The sequence below is a fragment of the Muntiacus reevesi genome, chromosome 1, assembly GCF_963930625.1.
Source record: "Muntiacus reevesi chromosome 1, mMunRee1.1, whole genome shotgun sequence".
NCBI classification, from domain to species: domain Eukaryota; kingdom Metazoa; phylum Chordata; class Mammalia; order Artiodactyla; family Cervidae; genus Muntiacus; species Muntiacus reevesi.
The window spans coordinates 103,817,703-103,839,117 of NC_089249.1; the positions used below are offsets into that span (position 1 = coordinate 103,817,703).

General features: G+C 38.1%; 1 pseudogene; it reads right to left on the minus strand.

Moving 5' to 3' along the window:
* Nucleotides 1–7,543: 7,543 nt before the first annotated feature.
* LOC136146068 (large ribosomal subunit protein uL6 pseudogene) lies at nt 7,544–9,001 on the minus strand (annotated as a pseudogene).
* Nucleotides 9,002–21,415: the final 12,414 nt, after the last annotated feature.

A 21,415-nucleotide genomic window follows, 5' to 3' on the forward strand; every position in this document is an offset into this window, starting at 1 on the left:
GTTTATATAATCAATCATATTGCTATTCTGTTAAATAATATCTTATTATTCTAGCAACATTTGGGCAAGCATCCTCGCCTTGAACAAATACCTTTGATCATACCTATAATGATTTCTTAAAAATCAAGTCTAAAAAGTCCAATGCCTGGATCCATTTAGTAGTTGTATTTTAGGGTTTTTAATACATATCTATGCCCCCAGAAGCATTCCCATAGCTACAGTATTTCTGCATTCAAGAGCACTTGTTTCTCATCAGACTTCCCAACATTGCATATTATTTAAAACATTCTTAATTTCATTTTCCATGCACAAAATACTCAAATGTTGAAGAATTTGGAAAAACTTGGGCTATGTTAAGAACTCCATGTTGAGAAGGCTCAAAAACAGGCAATCAACTGTCGGATGAAAGATTCCAGGACAGTATAAACTTTGGGAATCTTCTGAAGGGCTTCCAAAAATTCTTTGCTCCCAGGATGGAGTATAGGCAATGAATTGCTGGATCTTTGCTGGTCCCAGGAATCAAAAACTTGGAAGCAGCAACAACAACAAAAACACACTGGTTCCTCTTAAAAATTCCAAGGACTTTGACCACAAAGTCTGGAGTGGATAAGTGAGTATGTGTATGCATGTGTGTGTGACATGCACACAGGCCTACACACACACACCTACATGCATACGTGTGGTGGCAGTGGGCAGGGTAGGAGGTAGAAGGAGTGGCAAGAAGGGGGGATGAAGTAGAGGACAATGCTGTCATGGATGAGGAAGAGAGAGGTGCCAAATCCCATTGGTCCCCAGGAGGACATGGATGGTGAGATTTGATCATCCTCTTCCCCATGCTATTTTTTAAGCCAGTTTTTGTTTTTCTGCTAGGGTTCCCCCAACTCTCTCCCCTTCCACCTCTTCTCCTTTCATGAAGGTTCTGTCAATATAAAACCCAATTTTTTTTTTTTTTTTAGTTTCTTTTATTATTCTTTCGTGCTTTCTCTCTGGGAGAAAAAATAATAAACCTCCACCTTTGCACATTTCAAGCCTGTACCTTCTTTTTTTTTAATTTTTATTGGAGTATAGTTGCTTAACAGTGTTGTGTTAATTTCTATTGTACAACAAAGTGAATCAGCTATACATGTACATATAGCCTTGCTTTTTTGGGGTTTCCTTCCCATTTAGGTCTCCACAGAGTATCAAATAGAGTTCCCTGTGCTTTACAGTAGGTTCTTATTAACCATCCACTTTATACACAGTGGGGTATATATGTTAATCCCAATCTCCCAATTCATCCCACCCACCTTCTTTCCTCTTGGTGTCCAAACATTAGTTCTCTTTGCCCATGTCTCTGTTTCTGCTTTGCAAATAGGTTCATCTCTACCATTTTTCTATATTCCACATATATGCAATTATATAAGATATGTGTTTTTCTCTTTCTGACTTCACTCTGCAATACTTAAAAAATATGCCTATTGTGGCTGAAACACAAAGAACATTTGATTCATTGGAAGTGTGCACTGAGTCCTGGATCCACTAAATTTCCTCATCTGCTGAATGAGGCTGAAAACACCTGCCCTAGAATCTCACCAATGGCTTTTGGTTTCAAAGACCACACTGTGTAGGAAGAACTTTAAAGTATCAAGAAAATGAAAGAATTTTTAAACATTACAGATAGAGAGCAGCTCAACTGAGAATGAAACAAACTTGTTTGGAAACTTACTAGCAGTGTCAAAATTATACCTGAGAGCATAAAAAAGCAAAACTAAATATGCAAGCATCAAAAACAATTTAAGGAACCCATTTTATTAGCTCTGTTTCAGAATAAAGTATTTAAATGAAGTATTTAAGCTAAAGATGACATGAGGCTCTTTCTTATTTCACATGTGAACATTTCTTTTACTTGGAAATAAAAAGGATCATATTTTTGATCAGAATGCTTTTAAGTAGTTTAAAAAGATAAATCTGAAGGAAACAGCTTTAATTTACAGCAGTGGTTCTTCACTTGGGCTCATTTCCCCCCTGGGGGTCATTAGCAGTGTCTGAAGACACATTTGGTTGTTACAAATGGGAGCAGCCTACTAGGATGTAAGAAGGATGCTGCAGCCCTCCCCCCACAAGAATTAGCCATCCCCAAATGTCAGTCATGTTGAAGTTGAGGGGAAAATGTGCATGGCCTCATATTATAGAATATTTGATTGGTGATTTTTATATATGACACTTTTATGACAATGGAAGTTGCATTGCTAAAATTTTATGTAACAGTGCCTATTAGAACAAACTTAAGGGGGAGAAACATGTTTATATTAGAAAGTTCCAGAAAAACATCTAGTTCTGCTTTATTAACTATGCCAAAGCCTTTGACTGTGGATCACAACAAAGTGGAAAATTCTTAAAGAGACGGGAATACCAAACCACCTGACCTGCCTCCTGAGAAATCTGTATGCAGGTCTGGAAACAACGATTAGAACTGGACATGGAACAACAGACTGGTTCCAAGTAGGAAAAGGAGTACATCAAGGCTGTATATTGTCACCCTGCTTATTTAACTTATATTGCAGAGTACATCATGAGAAATACTGGGCTGGATGAAGCACCAGCTGGAATCAAGATTGCTGGGAGAAATATCAATAACTTCAGATATGCAGATGACACCACCCTTATGGCAGAAACTGAAGAAGAACTAAAGAGCCTCTTGAAATTGAAAGAGGAAAGTGAAAAAGTTGGCTTAAAGCTCAACATTCAGAAAACTAAGATTATGGCATCTGGGCCCATCTGTTCATGGAAAATAGATGGGGAAGCAATGGAAACAGTGACAGACTTTATTTTGGGGGGCTCCAAAATCACTGCACATGGTGACTGCAGCCATGAAACTAAAAGACGCTTGCTCCTTGGAAGAAAAGTTAGGACCAACCTAGATAGCATATTAAAAAGCAGAGACATTACTTTGACAGCAAAGGTCCCCATAGTCAAAGCTATGGTTTTTCCAGTAGTCATGTATGGATATGAGAGTTGGACTATAAAGAAAGCTGAGTGCCAAAGAACTGATGCTTTTGAACCATGGTGTTGGAGACGACTCTTGAGAGTCCCTTAGACTGCAAGGAGATCCAACCGGTCCATCCTAAAGGAAATCAGTCTTGAATATTCATTGGAGGGACTGATGCTGAAGCTGAAACTCCAATACTTTGGCCACCTGTTGCGAAGAACTGACTCATTTGAAAAGACCCTGATGCTGGGAAAGATTGAAGGCTGAAGGAGAAGGGGATGACAGAGGATGAGATGGTTGGAGGGCATCATTGCCTCAAAGGACATAAGTTTGAGTAAGCTCTGGGAGTTGGTGATGGACAGGGAGACCAGGCGAGCTGCAGTCCATTGGGTCGCAAAGAGTTGGACATGACTGAGCAACTGAACTGAACAGAATTGAAGACATCTGCTGCATAGTTGTGTGACCCCAAATCTGATCAAAGAGCCAGAAGTTTCCATGATTAAGGTTTATTTTTTATTCTTGTTTTTTTTTGATCTACTTGCCTTTTTCTTTTTTCACATCTGAAGAATTAGACAGTGGAGCTTCAGTTTCTAGGAAGAAGTTATGAATAAATATATATCTGTGAAGAACTACAAAACAATATTACATAATACAGTATGTATTTTCATAATACATGTCTAGTTAGAGAAAATAAACTAAGTACAAATTTTCAAATAATCATATTTGTGTATGTTCAAGCATTTTTGGTTTCAACAATCAATAAACAACTAGTCAAGACAATTTATATAGGAAAGAATCCTGGAATGAGAGAATTAAGAAACATTTTTCTCATATAGTCATGAATATGACTCATATAGGTCATGAATTATGTAAATTTGTCTGGGGCTCAGTTTCCACATCTATGAAAGACATGAGTGAATTAAGTGATTAGAAAATTTCTTTCCATTTGTAAAATTCTGCAACCCTGAATCATTGTTGAATTGGTATGTTTTAAAGCAATCATGTTATACTTCCTGACAAGAAAACAAATCCCCTAAAGTTTAGCTTTGCTGTAGCTTACAACCTTCTCTACACCATAAGCCTATTTTCCTAGGAATTCTTTCTCAAAGCAAAAACTAACTTAATAAACATCACTACTGTTGTACTGCTTTCAGATCAAAAGAAATCATAATGATGATGGGATGAAAAAGAAGCTGATGATGTAATTGTTCAGTGGTAAACACTGACTGGAAGAATTTATGACTTAAAAGATATTTTACTTCATAACTAAGCATCTGTTGCTATGCCCTTTAGGAAGATTCCCTCAAAATTTGCAACAGCTTGACAAATCACTTGAGTCAAATTGAAGTATGAATCAGATATACAGCCATTAACTCGTTAAACCCAAAATACAAGTTTTAAAGACTAAAGTAAACTATCTGGTTCCTTTGAAATTAATGAAACATGATTTTAATGAAATTTTCTGTCTTACCAGCAGATGTCAGTGCAACCTAATTAACTGAGTAATTTTTTTTTTTTTTTTTTTTTTTAGCAGATTAAATACCTGCCAGTAACTGGGTGAAAACAGTCTTAAAATAGCAGTTAAAAAAACCTACTGTCAATGTGTTTAATTAAGAATATCTTCCTAGGTGGAGCTATAGAGAAAAAATCAATCCTTAAAAAGTTATGAAGTTAAAATGGGCCCTTGCCTAGGTAAATCATATTATGTAAGTTATAACACATTGTTATTATCATCATAATTTATGTGACATTAACATTTCTCAGTGACATATAAAAGACATGATCTTAATTAAGTACAAAATGCTAATCTGTAAAGCATAAGAATGTGTATCTGTTAGTCTGTCAGTCGTGTTCAACTCTGTGTGACCCCAGGTTCCTCTGTTCATGGGATTCTCCAAGCAAGAATACTAGAGTGGGTAGCCATTCCTTTCTCCAGGGGTTTTCCCAACTCAGGGGTCAAACCTCAGGTCTCCCACAGTGCAGGCAGACTCTTTATCATCTGAGCCACCAGGGAAGCTCCAAAACATTAGAATAACAGTATTTTAAAACTCACACACCACAGACACTAGAGCCAAAGGAAACTCATTTGTCTCTGGGTGACATTTTTATAGCTCCTGAAGAAACACATTAATTCCTAATGAAACCTAAAATATATATTGTGTGATACCATCTGTTTTCAAGAATGTAGCTTGTAGCAAAAGTTGCTAATCTAACGGGCAGTAACAGCAATGTCTATGATGAACATGCATTTTTGCATCTTTGTAACAGCCTGCAACTTAAATACCTGTATCACTCAACTTTCAGGATTCAATAGCTGTTGTTCGGGGAAGTTAGTCAATTTGCCTGATAAAGAAAAGTTGTGCAGAAAGTCAAAGTGACAGATCTCAGATGATCCAAGGCCATATTCTTTCCTTAATGCAATTCTCCACTCTTCTAAAAATACTATTTCGTGACACTGTGTAAAAAGAGGCTTCTTGTTGCATTTTTGTCACACATGAACTCAAGCTATATTTTGTACAAAAGATTTCTACAACAAATATACAACAAGGTCTTGTCTTTGGGACCTGACTAAAATAAAGCTAAAATAAGGATAAAGTAAAGAAATACATGTAAAACCACTTTTATAAAGCAAAAGTCAGGTGTCTTTTTTTTTTAATAAAATAAATGTGCAGTTACCATGTAACCTAGTAATTCCATGCCTGAGTACTCTGAAAGAGGCAAAACTATAGGGATAGAAAACAGATCACTGGCTGCCAGAGCCTGGGAGTAGCAAAGAGGTTGACTATAAAAGAGCATGAGGACAATTTGGGGGATGATAAAAATATTCTAGATCTTGATGGTGATGGTGTTTAAGGTACTATGTACACTTATCAAAACTCACAAAATTACAAACTTAAAATTGGTGAATTTTATGTAAATTTTACCTCAATAAACCAGACTTTTTAAAAAATTAAAAGACATTGGGCACATACAATGTCTTAATAATTTCATAAATAGTAAACTTCATGAAGAGTTGAGTCAAATAACAAGAGACAGAGAAGTCAACAACCTGAACCTTGCCTTGGAATAGCTTGCCTAGTCTGGGAATGTAGGAGAACAGAAACCACGGTGCTAGTGTTAGCTGGCCAGCCCACTTGTGTGTGATCTCAAGTGCGGATCGCTGCTGCTTAGTCGCCAAGTCATGTCTGACTCTTTGTGACCCCATGGACTGTAGCCCACCAGGCTCCTCTGTCCATGAGATTTCGCAGGCAAGAATACTGGAGTGGGTTGCCATTTCCTCCTCCAGGGGATCTTCTTGACCCCGGGATCAAACTTACATCTCCTGCTTGGAAGGAGGATTCTTTACCTCTAAGCCATCTGGAAAGCCCTGAGTAGGATTACTTTTCTCCAAATTTCAGTTAACTTATAGTGAAAGACATTGAATTAAATAAAATTTTTAAACCTTCCTGAGCTCAAGACAAAAACAAAACAAAACAAAACAAAGACTAGATTCACCATTCCAAAAAAATCTTCCACTTGCTGATTAAGGATGATTAGAGGAAATCTAATATATGAACCCTAAGCAGGGAAGCAGTGTTAATCAACTTTATTATTCTCCATTCCTTTGGAGAGGGAAATTATATAATTTGGCCAGCAGGTGTCATGCACTCATCTATGAAAAACTGACAACTCTTCATATCAAAATGCTTTCTTAATATTTTCCTGCTGCTTTCATTTGTAATGGTTAGGAATATTTTTTCCTCTCTTTCTATATATATACACATATCCTTAAAAGGAAGGAGGATGTTTGAAATATTCAGTCTGTTCCTCTTTTTTTTCTCAATTCTAATCAAGTATGATAATTAAATGTACATATTAAAATAGAAACAAAATCACTCTTATTTCATTATGTTTAATGTTTCAAAGATTTCTGAAAAATGGAGTAACAGCTTCACAAACATTATTTCCATAGTTTTTGCAAACTCAGTCTTTTAACAGCATTCTCTTTATTGTCAATGTCATCTCTTACGTGAAGCCTTCCTCTGGGATCTTATACCATAAAATGTTCCATGATCTACATAAAGCAATCGCCATGCTGTCTTGTAACTGTATGTAAAAGGTCTATCTCTCTTGTCTTTTGACCACTCTCCAAACTAAGAGTGTACCAGCACTGCATCTCCAAGTATGTAACATAGTACGTTGTACTCAAAAATGTTTGTTGGTGGTAAGCAAATAAGTGATTAAACCCTTGAATCAATTTTGCCTTTTCCAAGACAGTGGTTTTTCAATAACCAGGTGAAAAGTTAAAGGACCAATAGTTAGTTGAATCAATAGAAAAGTGCATAGAGGTAAATGGCTATTTTCCCTGGATGAACATTTGGGACAATTGTGGCTTGCTGAAAAAAGGACAGCAGCATATAGAATCCAAAAACAGGATAATGGAGCAGTAGATGGCTTCTGTGATGGACTAGCAGGAAGGCTTGGCTTTTTTTAAAAAATCGAAGATGTTTTTATTGCCTCTTTAAAATACCACAATGGAGTCCTTAGAACCATCTGGCATCTTGCTGTTTCTGCAGCCGGACCACCCAGATCTTATTAGTCAGCCTGCTGAATTGTTCCTTTTTAAGAAACATAGATGCCATCCAAAAATTTTCTGAAATCCTTGTTTTTAACTGTAGTGGCTTGCTGAATCAAAGCACCTGAATTTGACACAAGTTCAATGACATTTCCTTCAAGAATCAACTCATCTTCCTGGACTTGAGATACTGAACAAGCAACCCCTGGCCTCATCCGAATCCTGCAGATGTATTTTTCATCCCCAAAATTTCATCTCAACAAGAGAACCATTCTCTTGAATAAAAAAGTTGATGGGGAAGTGGGCATACACAGCCCTCATCTCGTAATGGAAACCCAGTGTAACACCCTTGATCATGTTCTGTGCATGACTACAGATCATGTGAACAGTTGCCAGTTGCTTTCCATTTCCCCACCATCTGTCAACCCGGAGCCTCTTCTTTTTCCTTCCAAGGAGACCCAGTTCTACACTGATGTGATTGAAGTCCCTCCACAGGGTGCCTCTGGGGCCCTTCACAATAACTGTCCGTCCCTTCTGAGTAACATCGGCATTTTTCTGGAAGGTCGACAGCCTGATTGCTGAGAAAAGTCTTGTTCTCACAGTAGATGTGGCAAAGAGAAGTCTTAACTTTTTAGTACCAAAAATTCTTTGACACCTGAGGAAGACTACAGATCCCTTCTTGGAAAAATGTTTTTAAAGAACATAAAAAACATGTAAGATTACAAAGGAAATTAATTACATATAAATACAGTTTTCAAAATGGGTTTAAACAATTTATTAATAAGATTTAGCAGTAGGTTTGATAACTACCATAATTTCTTAAAATTATGAGTGTAAATGATATTTTAAGAAATTTGTGACAACTGTAATATGATATTAAAATATATTTTTGACTGTCACAGGCACTGCTAATCTTTTGTAGTTTTTTCCTACATTCGTAGTTGATGAAAATGCTAAATTTCAGGCTAGTAAAATTAAAGTCATCATTTTTTTTTCCTTTTTAAAATATATAGGCCCATTAAATTCTATTCATAAACCACCTGAAGGGGTCTATGGACCCAAGGTTAAGAATCTCTGGATAGGGCTTCCCTGGTGACTCAGTGATAAAGAATCCAGCTGCCAATGCAGGAGACATGGGTTCAATCCCTGATCTGGGAAGATCCCACATGCTGCAGAGAAACTAAGCTTGTGTGCCACAACTATTGAGCCTATGCCCTGCCCAGCATAGACAAAATAAAATAAATAAATAAAATTATATTAAATAAAAATCTCTGGATGAAAGGGAAGTTCGAGTGATGGAAAATAGGGAATTATGAGGGAAGAGGAAGCAAAAGGAATTTCCTTCTGCAGGTAGTTTTCTCTCTTTTCCTTCAGAAAGCTCATAGTATTCACTTCCTAGCCTCTCATTTGTTCTCTTGCCCCATTACAATGAGGTTTGTACCCGCGTCCTTCCACAAAACCAGCCTTTCCCAAGTCATGTCTGGTGTCCAGGCAGGATGCTGGCCAGAGTGCATCTCAGTCCTTACTTCATTTGATTTCTCTTTGGCTTTTGTACTGTTGACAATTCTCTTTTTAAAGTTTCTTTTCTCCTTTGGCCTTTTTCTTTTTCTCATATCTTTCTGGTTCCTTTCCAGCCTCCTATCCTACTGCATCTTATGTCTATGGATGGGTCCCTGGAGTTCTTACTACCCTGTCTGTATATCTGCTCTCATTCGGCGTTCTTTCTCTGGATAGTCTTGTGAATCTAATTTACATCTTTAGCTGAAGGCTCTTTCCTGATCCTAAGTCCCTATGTTCAACTATCCACAACTCTTCTTAAATATACCAGGGATCCCTCAGACTCAATGTATCCCCCAATTAAATTTATTCTCTTCCCCTCTCTGCTACTTCTCTTATGTTCCCCATTTGGGTGAATGACACTGCAATCCAAATCTCCCCAAATTAAAGTTCTTTTATATTTAATCTTCCTTATCCCAAACATAAAAATAACTGCCAAATTTTCCAGAGTATCTATCTTGAAGACTGCTCAAGTTTGTCCCTTTTTTTCCATTTTACTATGATTGCCGTAGACATTTTAATAACTAGTAACAATTCATGTTTACACTTGGTACTCTGCCAAGTGTTTTGTATAAACTGTTTATTTAATCCTCATATCACCCCACCGGATAAAAATGGCTATGCCTAAAATTACACATGAGGAAATAGAAAAAAAGGGAGACAAGGAATTTCCCAAGTTTACAAGGCTTTTAAATGGCAGAGCCAGGATCAACACACTGGTCTGTTGAATTCCAGAGCCTTATGTCCAGCTGTTGCTCTTAGGGTCTCCAGGATTACTCTAGTAAATTTTGTTTATTATGGCACCACCTAAGTTCTCTTAGAGGCAAATCTTATTTGGCTGCCTAGGCTTTTCAGTGTTCGCAAGACCCTCCCCCATGGAGCTCAAGTGCCTCAGCTAGGCTCCAAGAACTCACCTGGCTTATGTCTCCAGCCTCTTGCAGCCACCTAGCTTCCATTCCACACCCAGATGCTTTTCTTTCCCTGGGGCTTTTCTTCCCAAGCCCCACAGGATCAGTTTGCTAAGATAGTCATAATCAAGTACCACAGACTGGGTGACTTGAACAACGGGAATACATTTTATCACAGTTTCAGAGGCTGAAAGTCAGAGATCACGGTGTTGGGAGGGCTGTTTCTTTTGAAGTCCCTCTCCTTGACTTGCGGATGGCCGTCTTCTCATTGTGTTCTCACGTAATCCTCCCTCTGTTCTCACGCATCCCTGGTGTCTTTCTGAGTGTCCACGTTTTCTCTTCTTTCTTAGCAGGACATCAGTAAGATTGGATTAATGGCTCTACCTAATGGCCTTGACTTAATTACCCCTTTAAAGGCCCTAACTCTAAATACAATCACATGCAGAGCTCCAGGGGGTATGGCATTACCAAATAAAATCCTGACAGGACACTATTCAGTCCACAACACCGCTCACATAGCTCATTTTGACTCATCCTTTTCAACTCATTCTTTCATGCCACCCTCTCTGGGAAGTATTCTCTGGCTGCCTCAGGTCTGAGTTAAATGCTTCTGACATTAATTCTGTTACAATCCTTGAACTTCTTCCTGTTATACTATTCTGTATTGCAATTATTTTATTTCTCTGACACCCCCATTGGACCAAGCTCCTTGAAGGCAGGAACTGTGACTCATTTTTCATTTTTCTAGCCAAAGCCCAAAACCCACTACCTGAATCATATGTGTATTTAATCAGTCAGTTAGTTAACAATTTGATAGTTAATATTTTCCAAAAGCTTGTTTTAGTCAGGTACTTTTCAAAAATTAAGGACACAGTGGTGAGCAAGACCAAAGAAAGTTCCTTTTCTCATGGAACTGACATTTAGCTAGCAGTCAATAAATAGGTGAAAATAAATGAACAGTATAATTCTGGTACTGAAAAAGAAAATAAAATAAAATTACTTTTGGTGGAGAGCAGCTTTTGTTGTTGTTTAGTTGCTAAGTCATATCCAACTTTTTACAACTCCCGTAAACTGTAGCCACCTCTGCCGACAAAGGTCTGTATAGTCAAAGCTATGGTTTTTCCAGTAACCATGTATGGGTTGTGAGAATTGGACCATAAAAAATGCTGAGCATTGAAGAATTGATACTTTTAAACTGTGGTGTTGGAGAAAACTCTTGAGAGTCCTTTGGACTGCAAGGAGATCAAACCAGTCCATCCTAAAGGAAACCAGTCCTGAATATTCATTGGAAGACTGATGCTGAAGCTGAAACTCTTATACTTTGGCCACCTGATGTGAAGAACTGACTCACTGGCAAAGACCCTGATGCTGGGAAAGATTGAGGGCAGGAGGAGAAGGGGATGACAGAGGATGAGATGGTTGGATGGCATCACCGACTCAATGGACATAAGTTTGAATAAGCTCCAGGAGTTGGTGATGGACAGGGAAGCCTGGCGTACTGCAGTCCATGGGGTCGCAAAGAGTCGAAAATGACTTGAGTGACTGAACTGACTGACTGACTAGACTGTAACTCACCAGGCCCCTCTGTCCATGAGATTTCCCAGGCAAGAATACTGGAGTGGGTTGCCATTTCCTTCTCCAGGGGATCTTCCTGACCCAGGGATCCAACTTGCATCTCCTGCACTGTGGGGAGATTCTTTACCTCTGAGCCACCAGGGAAGCCCTAAAAGGCAGTGTTAGGGGACTTCTTTCATCAGGGGTTCAGGGAAAACAGGAGAAGACATTTGAGACATGGCTTGAATGATGAGATGTAACCATATACGATCTATAAGAAGAGAGTTTCAAGCAGGAAACATCACAGGCAAAGACCCCGAGATGGGAATTAACTTAGCAAGTTTGAGGGACAGTAAGAAGTCCAGAGTGACTTTAGATCAGTGACTGATGGTGAGAGCCAAAGAAGATGACATCAGAGCTCGAGCTGATTTCTAAGTACAGAGGAAGCCACTGAACTGTACTGAACCAGGGCTGGATATGATATGATTTGTGACCTTATTAATATTCCTCTGGCTGCTGAGTGTGGTGTAGATTTTAGAAGGACGATGGTGGAGCTGGGAGTCTAGTGAAGACAGTGCTGTCAGTAATAGAACAATGGTCTCAGTTGGGAGTGATTTTGTACCCCCAAGCCCTCAAAGAGCATTTGGCAGTGCTGGAGAGATTTTTGGTTTTCACAGCTACGGGGCTGGAGTGCTACCGCAGTGTAGTAGGTAGAGGCCAAGGATACTGCTAAACAGCCTCCAATGCACAGGACAGCCCCCAAGACAAAGAAATATTTGATCAAAATGTTAGTAGTGCTGAGACTGAAAAGCTCTGATTTAGAGATAAATGACGGTGGTTTGACCCCAGTGATAGCAATGGAGGGTATAAGAAGTTCTTAGACTTAAGATATATTTGGAGGTAGCTGGTAAACTATACAGGACTTGTAGACAGATCTGATGTGGGCTCTTAGGTTTGGGGCCTGAGAAACGAGGTGGGTGTTGGTAGTGTTTACTGAGATGAGAAACACTGGGGGTTAGTCACTAGAGCATAGATGATATATAAAGCCTTGAGACTGGGTGAACTCATTCAGGTGGATAATGTAGAGAAGAAAAGAGGCCTCAGACACTCCAGCACTGGAAATCCTCTTAGAGGAAGTGTACCCAATGCAGGAGACAAGAATGAGGTCTTCAGAAGACCAGAGAGGATGGGCTCCAGATTCAGAGAGGGTCACCCGGAGGAGCAGGAACACTTCTTCCACTAAAAGTGGGAGGAAGGTAAAGTTCATGAATGGCTTCTCAGATGTCTCAGTGGTAAAGAATTGGCTGCCAAAGCAGGAGGCATAGGAGATGCGAGTTTAATCCCCGGGTCAGGAAGATCCCCTGGAAGAGGAAATGGCAACCCCCTCCAGCATTCTTGCCTGGGAAATTACATGGACAGTGGAGCCTGGCTGGCTACAGTCCATGGGGTCACAAAGAGTCAGACATGACCTAATAACTAAGCATGCACAAAGTTTATGAATAGGTGTATAGGCAGGTGAATGGATTTGGAAACAATAAGAAGGGTAACTTTAATTGCATTTATTGTTTTTGTTAGACTGAGCGACTAAGCATGTACATATTGTCTTATGAACTAAGGTCTGAGTGTGAGTATCAGTTGAGTGTGAGTGTGAGTGTGTGTGTAGCAGGGGGAGATATTTGAGATTTCAGAAGGGAGAATGTTATTTGACAGCAAAACTGGAGAGAGGGAGAATGAAATAACCATGGAAATGAGATAGAATTCTCAGAGTTTTGAGCCATTTGAGCTTTGGAGTCAAAATTTAAAATGAGTCCAGTCAGTATAATTTCTGAATTAATAATTGATTAATAACTTGTATTGAATAAATAAAATGTCATAGTAACAATAATATCAACATCTACCATTTCTTGACCACTTGTTATCTTTACAGAATACTTCAATCTTTACAGAAATACTCTTATTTAATACTCTCAAATAACCCCCATGAGATAGGCAACATTATCCTGAACTAACTTCTAAGGAAACTAGAGCTCAGAGATATTAAGTGATTTGTTCAAGCTCACACGGTATAGAAGAGAATCCAAAACTGTTCCATCAAACCAGAGCTCATATTCTTCATTAGCATATTATATCCTAGCATTTTATATCCAGCTGTTGTTTCTGTTATTGCTGTTCAGTCGCTAAGTTGTATGCAACTCTTTGTGACCCCGTAGACTGTAGCCCGCCAGGCTCCTTTGTTCATGGAATTCTCCAGGTAGGAAAACTGGAGGGGGTCAGTCATTTCAATCACTCAGTCACATCCAACTCTTTGTGACCCCATGAATCGCAGCACACCAGGCCTCCCTGTCCATCACTAACTCCCGCAGTTTACTCAAACTCATGTCCATCGAGTCTGTGATGCCATCCAGCCATCTCATCCTCTGTCTTCCCCTTCTCCTCCTGCCCCCAATCCTTCCCAGCATCAGGGTCTTTTCCAATGAGTCAACTCTTCCCATGAGGTAGCCAAAGTATTGGAGTTTCAGCTTCAGCATCAGTCCTTCCAAAGAACACCCAGGACTGATCTCCTTTGGGATGAACCTCCAGGGGATCTTCCCAACCCAGGGATCAAACCCATGTCTCCTGCATTGTAGGCAGATTCTTTATCATCTGAGCCACCAGGGAAGCTCCCCTCAGGCTATGCTTAATGACAGTGGCTGCCCTGAGCAGGGCTTTGTCATTTCCCTACCTTTCTAGAGGCCAAAAATGCTAATGACTCCAAGAAAAGGGGTGGGAGTAAAGAGAGGCAGTGCTAAAAAAAATCACCAGGTTTCTTAAAAATACATATAATTGATGCTATGATTTACTTTGTTGTGATGTGTCTCTTTCAAGATTCTTCTTGAGACTTACGTAAACCCAAGTGTCCTGTTTATCCTCATGGGTTCAGGAAGGCCTGGGGAGAGGGAACGAGACACAGGGTGTGATTTGCCCTCAGTCTCCAACCTCCCATGAGACAGTCTTGAGTACTGAAGAGTGACCAAGATGACTTCTACCAAGGAAACATTCCATTTCCCCTATGCCTCCACCTTTGGTTGGAAGAAGATGTGAGGGTTGAGAAAGGGGTTGTCTAAAACCTCAAGAGGTTCTCTGAAAAGAATGGAGATTTTCCTCTGTAATTTGACTCCTACAGCACACCCAGCTCACCCCACATTCTTGACAGCGATGTGGTTCACTTAGAGATTTAATGCAAAATATGACAGGTCCTTTCATTCAAAACCACCAAAACAAAACGATGCATTGTATTTCCCTCATTTTATTTTTTTTTTTAATTTTTTTTTAAATTTTTAAATTTTTTTTTTAATTTTTCAGTGGGTTTTGTCATACATTGATATGAATCAGCCATAGAGTTACACGTATTCCCCATCCCGATCCCCCCTCCCACCTCCCTCTCCACCCGATTCCTCTGGGTCTTCCCAGCCCACCAGGCCCGAGCACTTGACTCATGCATCCCACCTGGGCTGGTGATCTGTTTCACCATAGATAATATACATGCTGTTCTTTCAAAACATCCCCTCACCTTCTCCCACAGAGTTCAAAAGTCTGTTCTGTACTTCTGTGTCTCTTTTTCTGTTTTGCATATAGGGTTATCATTACCATCTTTCTAAATTCCATATATATGTGTTAGTATGCTGTAATGTTCTTTATCTTTCTGGCTTACTTCACTCTGTATAATGGGCTCCAGTTTCATCCATCTCATTAGAACTGATTCATATGAATTCTTTTTAACATATTTCCCTCATTTTAAATCGCTGTCAGCCATACTCTTTATTTCCCTCCCTTCAACAATTGAAATGTTTTAGGGCTCTTTTATTTTTTTCTGGCAGAGGAGATGAAGATAGAAGTGGACAATTGCTAAATCTGATGAGTTTCCATATAGCATTATTGATATAAATGTATATCCCATTAATTTGGATTTATTCTCTCCCTGCTCCTGTCATATTTACCTACCACTTGCCATTAACTATGCCAATGTGGCCCTATTATTAAAAAGTTGTTTCTAAAAGACTACAACTTTTTTGTTACCTTTGTTTAAATACTTATGAAAGATCAGTTAAAACTCAACATTTGTTTATTTATAGAGCTATTTATTTTTTTCTCTGAGCCTTGTTTCAACAATTTGTGTATTTTGACTACATACTTTCTCACCTCGTTAGTCATGATGAAACATGTTGGCTAAGATGGGGCACCCTACATGACACTGGGAGAGTTAACATCTCTCACATGTATATTAGGCTAAGCTCTGATGTATCTGGTTCTTCCTCTCCAGGAAAAAGTTTAAGCAATCATTTAGCATTCCACAAATATTGATTATACACCTACTGCCTAGCACCGTGTTAGTTGCTTGAGATACAAAGAAGGGTAAGACCCAGTCATTGTTTTCAAGGAATGGAAAGAAAGAAGTACATCAAGTATTACTGAGAGTATAATAGCCTCATCTGAAGGATAGAGTGGAAGAAAAGAAAGAAAAACACAACCTGCAGAATGTTCTGGGGTTTCTATCCTAAGATGAAGCCATTGACCATCTCTCACTCTCCAGCTCCCTCATGGCTAAGAGAGCTCTGTGAAGTGAAGTGAAGTGAAAGTCACTCAGTCGTGTCTGACTTTTTGTGACCCCATGGACTGTATAGTCCATGGAATTCTCCGGGCCAGAATATCTGAGTGGGTAGCCAGGGATTGAATCCAGGTCTCCCGCATTGCAGGCGGCTTCTTTACCAACTGAGCTACAAGGGAAGCCCAAGAGAGCTCTGGAGAGAGATTATCAGCTGGTACCACCCACCACCAGACGACTGGGCTCAGGAGTCAGATAGACCTCATTCAAATTACATATCCATCCATCACTTAAGAATATGCGAATTTGGCAACTTTTTTAACCTCATTGAACCCAAATTTCTTCATCCACAAAGTCAGGTTTATTGTAAGGTATGCAACATTGTGAAGTGCCTAAGTTTGCAGCCAGACTGCCCTGATTGAGCCGGGGGACCTCGAGCAATTGATTGAATCTCTCAGATTTACAAGGAAATGATTATCATAAGCTTTTGTGGACACTTTGTTGCTTTCATTTGTAAAATGGGGACAATAATGCCATGTATCTCTTTGGTTTGGGGATGGATTAGATGATTAAAGTGCATAGAAAAGTGCATAGTACATTGTAACTGGTCAATAAATGTTAACTATCATTATTACTAGATCTGCCTTACAAAGCAGTTGAAAATTAAATGAAACAGCATGTCACAATTGCTAGCACAGTTCCTAGCCTAATATTCCCTTACTAAATTCAACAGCTGAAACTAAGTGAAGTAAATGTGGCTTTCTCATTTTTCTTTCATCAAGTCTCTGACCATGACCTCAACAGAGGGAGCTTTGAAAAAGTTAAATCAGTCCTATCATAGTTCTTGCAGTTCTCCAGGGGTTTCCTGGCTCGCTCAATATAAAAGGCAAAGTCCTTAGAGCAGCCTACAAATCCAAAAATAACCTGGTCCCACCCTGCCTCCTTGACCTCCTAGCCTCCCCCTCCAGGCCTCACTCAAGCTGCCTTAGCCACAGGGGATCTGGGTTGTTCTTTGTACATGCCAAGCAGATTCTAATCTCCCACTCTGGTTGTTTCCTCTCCCTGAAAGACCCTTCTTCCCTCAGAAAACTGGCAGAGCTGGCATCCTCTCGTTCCTCAGGTTGTCTCCCCGGTGAGGCTATCCTTTACCTGCTATTCCCTTGTGTGTGTGCTCAGTCACTTCTGAGTCTGACTCTGCAACCCTGTGGACTGTAGCCTGCCAGGCTCCTCTGTCCATGGAATTCTCCAGGCAAGAACACTGGAGTGGGTTGCCATTCCCTTCTCTAGGGGATCTTCGCTACCCAGGGATGGAAACTTTCTTTGTCTCTTATGTCTCCTGCGCGGGCAGGCAGTTTCTTTACCACTAACACCACCTGGGAAGACGTCTCAGCTTTGTAGTTCTGCTTAGGACACTGTTATCTGCTGTACCATATATCTTACCTGTCTATTTATCTAGTTCTGTCTTCCTTCACTAGAAGGTAAAATAGTCTTAACTTTGATACAAAAAGTCTAAATTTGCTAGACATATCTATTTAAATACTTATCAGTGCTTATTTACAAAAACTGACTACAATCTGAGTCTTGTGGCAAAGCTTGACAAATTTCAAATTTTTCTCATACAAAGCATGTTCTCTAAACATAACTTAAAATAAAAAGTAAATAATGAAAGAAATGCAAAAAAAAATTTCATATACTTGGAAAGGAGAAGTTAAATTGTATATTACACATATTTATAACTAAAAATATCAAAATTATTACATATAAAATATGAGTGAACCAGCAAAAGTCATTTTTAGAAAAAAATATGTAGCCTTAAATGCTTATATTAGGAAGAAATAAATGAGCTGTACTTGCAAGCTTAGAAAAAAAATTTAAGGAGGAATAAAAGTTAAAAATAAATTAATGTTTTAAAAAATATAAAATATAATAGGATTTACAAAGTCTTTGGTTCTTTGAAAAGACTACTAAAATACACAAACTGCTAGCAAGGTTGTTAAAGAAGATTAAAGATGGCACAAATAAACAATGTTATCAATGGAAAAAGAAAATGATTTCATATTCAGGGAAATTTATAAAACACAATTTTGATTAATTTTATGCCAATAAGTTTGAAAATTTAGAAAAAAATATACAAACTTTTAGAAGTAATTCAACAACCTACTAAGAACACTGACAAAGAAATTGTACGTCTTCCCATAAAGGAAACATCAAATCTCAGATAGTTTTATTGATGCATTCTACAAAATTTGCAAAGAAAAGTTTATACTGATCTTTTGAAATCTCTTTCAGAAAATAGAAAAAAGAGGGCATATTACTTACCATACTTTGTGGCTTCGATATAATCATGATAGCAACCAAACAAGGATTATAAAAGAAAAAAAATTGCAGGCCAACTTTACTTATAAATATAAATTTAAGAATTTTAAATAAATATTAGATACATCACAATCAAGTCGGGTTATCACAAGAATTCAAAGCTGATATAACTTTAGAAAATTCTCGAATGCTATTCATCAGAAGAATAGATTAAAGGAGGTATAACCTATACATTTTTTCTCGAATATTTGGTATTATTCTAAGGAATATTTGAAAAAACAAAAAACGGTGAGTTATTTGGATTTAAACCCAAAGTTTCTAAGTTTCCCTGGCTCTGACTAAACTGTTCTTTTATTACCTGGCAGAATGAAGGAGTTAAAAAAGAAAGAAAATTAGACTTTCATATCTGAGTTTTATCCTTAAAATATCCTGTTTACTAAGCCTGCCACTGGAATGGCTTTATTTTCTTATATTGTGAATTTTCTCATCCAAATTCATGCAAAGTATACAAGAAAAGTCTTATGAGGAACTATCTTATTACTAAGTTTGGTGATCAGCATCTCCTCCATTCTCTTATCTTGTAATTCATAATTTTAAAATTAAAAAATTGTTAAATGTGTAGCAGGACTTGTGATTGATTTTTTAATGACTAAATAGTTTGTAATCAAATTTCTTTTGCCAGATTAAAATAAGAATAAAGTAAAGTAACATGTTTACTAAGCTTAACATGCTCTATAGACATTGACTTGTAAACTCCTATGAGGTTACTGATGCTTGAAGAAGTGAAGAAACTGGCCAACATTCCCTGCTTCTAGCATAGAGTGTTATTGGAACTTAAGCAGCGTTTATTTGACTTTAGAGATCAGCCTCCATCTGCCAGACTTGGGAGGAAAAATGACATACTGAGACAGTTTTCTTGACAATTAAAGAAAATTTTCACTTTCTTTCACAGTTTTTTTTGTTTTCTTTTTTACTTTGGTGCTTTTGGTATGGGAACCTTAACCAAATCATTTCTGCAATTTTGCTGGATTCTCTATTTATATATCAAAGTTTTTATTGAGTTTTATATAGGTTCCTATTTTGATAAGCTCATTACAACTATAGTAAAGGTGGTAGGAATTTAGTTTGATATCCAAAGGCACTGGTAAGTTTTTGTACTAGAGGAAACATATTTGACCTCTGTGTTTGATCTGGGAAAAGACTAAAAAGGTAAGGGAATTTTTGTTTGACTTCATAGCATCTGCCAGGTTTCTATGGCTCCCCTCATTGTATTGCATTCTACTCTTTTTCTCTTCACTTGTCACACTCAATCTATCATTAATCACTTAAAATAGACTCAATAGCTCATGCAACTCCTCTGCCTCTTTACCATGAACCCACCCTACCTGAGGATGGACAAGGAAATGGCAACCCATCCAGAATTCTTGCCTGAAAAATTCAATGGACAGAGGAACCTGGAGGGCTGCAGTCCATGGGGTAGTAGAGTCGGACACGACTGAACACAATACCACCTGACTTCTGCCCCAAGCCTGGAAACCCTAAAAAACAATCCTGCTGCTGCTGTTCTGTTCTGGCAGCTAAATTCTAAAGAAGTTTCCCAATTATGCAGTCGTTCTCACTGTAAATTTATGTTCTGTAAATTTGCTGAGCACTCATTACTGCTTACCAAAGTATTTCTTACTGAAGCTACAATTGAAGCTACAATCTTAGTCTTTTTGCACAAGGCCCGGTAGCTTTATTTTTCTATTCAAGACTTCAGTGTATTTCTTCTGCACCCAGGAACAGAAGAGAATTTCTCTTTCTCTTCTTCTCACCCAGGAACAGAGAAGAATTTCCCTTTCTCTTTTTATGGAAAATATTGAGGCCATTAGGTTATCATTAGACCCATGTTTTTAAAGATCTAGTTTGTTCATGTTCCATCCTGGTTAGCTGCTTATATTTACTTTTGTTTTCAAAGACATAGCCCAAATACAACACCATCCATGGAAGAATGTAACTTAGCAACTACCAAAGATGTTTTCTTTCTTTTTTAGGAAGCTGTGCTATTGTTTCTAATAACTTACATTAATCCCAGTTCTCAGTGATTCTTCAAAACTCATTTTAAATGAATTAGTTAATATGTACACAAAGCCGTTAAGTATATTATAATTACAAGCAGCTAGACTGGTGGATCTCATCCTCATTGTTTTATTTACTACTGTTTTATGCAGTTTAGGAAATATTATTTTTTAAGTGTCTATTTGCTAATATGTTTGCTTATAAGTATAGGCAAATGTTTAACCATTTATTATAATTGACACGATTCTTTTTATAAAATCATATTGAATAGGTCCAAAATAAATAATTCAGCGTATCTCAGTTGCTGTAACTGTTCTATTCAGCTTTATATTGGGACCTACATGAGTTTTATCTCATGAACATCATTAAAATGGCCTTAGGTAATCACAACAATGGAAATTTCAGACATCAGAATGATTACATGCACACACACACATCTTTTAAAGGTAAACTAAATCTATAATATAGTTTAAATTGTAACCTAGAGTAGAGAATATATCTTGTGCTTTACTGTATGCTTTAGAGGGCCTAATGTAGGCCTGTGAACACAGTAGATACTCAATACTGGAACGAATGAGTAAAAGGACCTGTGGTCATCAGTAATGCATCTAGGCACTGAAGCCAGTTTCTTACACACATATCCTAGCTCCATTGTTCCACAACTGTGTGATGTTAAGCAAATGATATACATTCTCTGAATCCCAGTTTCTCAGTCATTAACTGTGGATAATCATTATACTCACCTCAAAAAATTTTCTTGAGCATTAAATGAATTAATAATACCTTACAGATAATAAGCATTCAGTTAGTATTAGCTATTATTGTTTGGTACAGTTACACTAAAATGGAGCCTTGTCTTTAATATTTTGTATATAGATATGCTTTTTTTTAAGTCATAGAAATAAAAAAAATGTTTT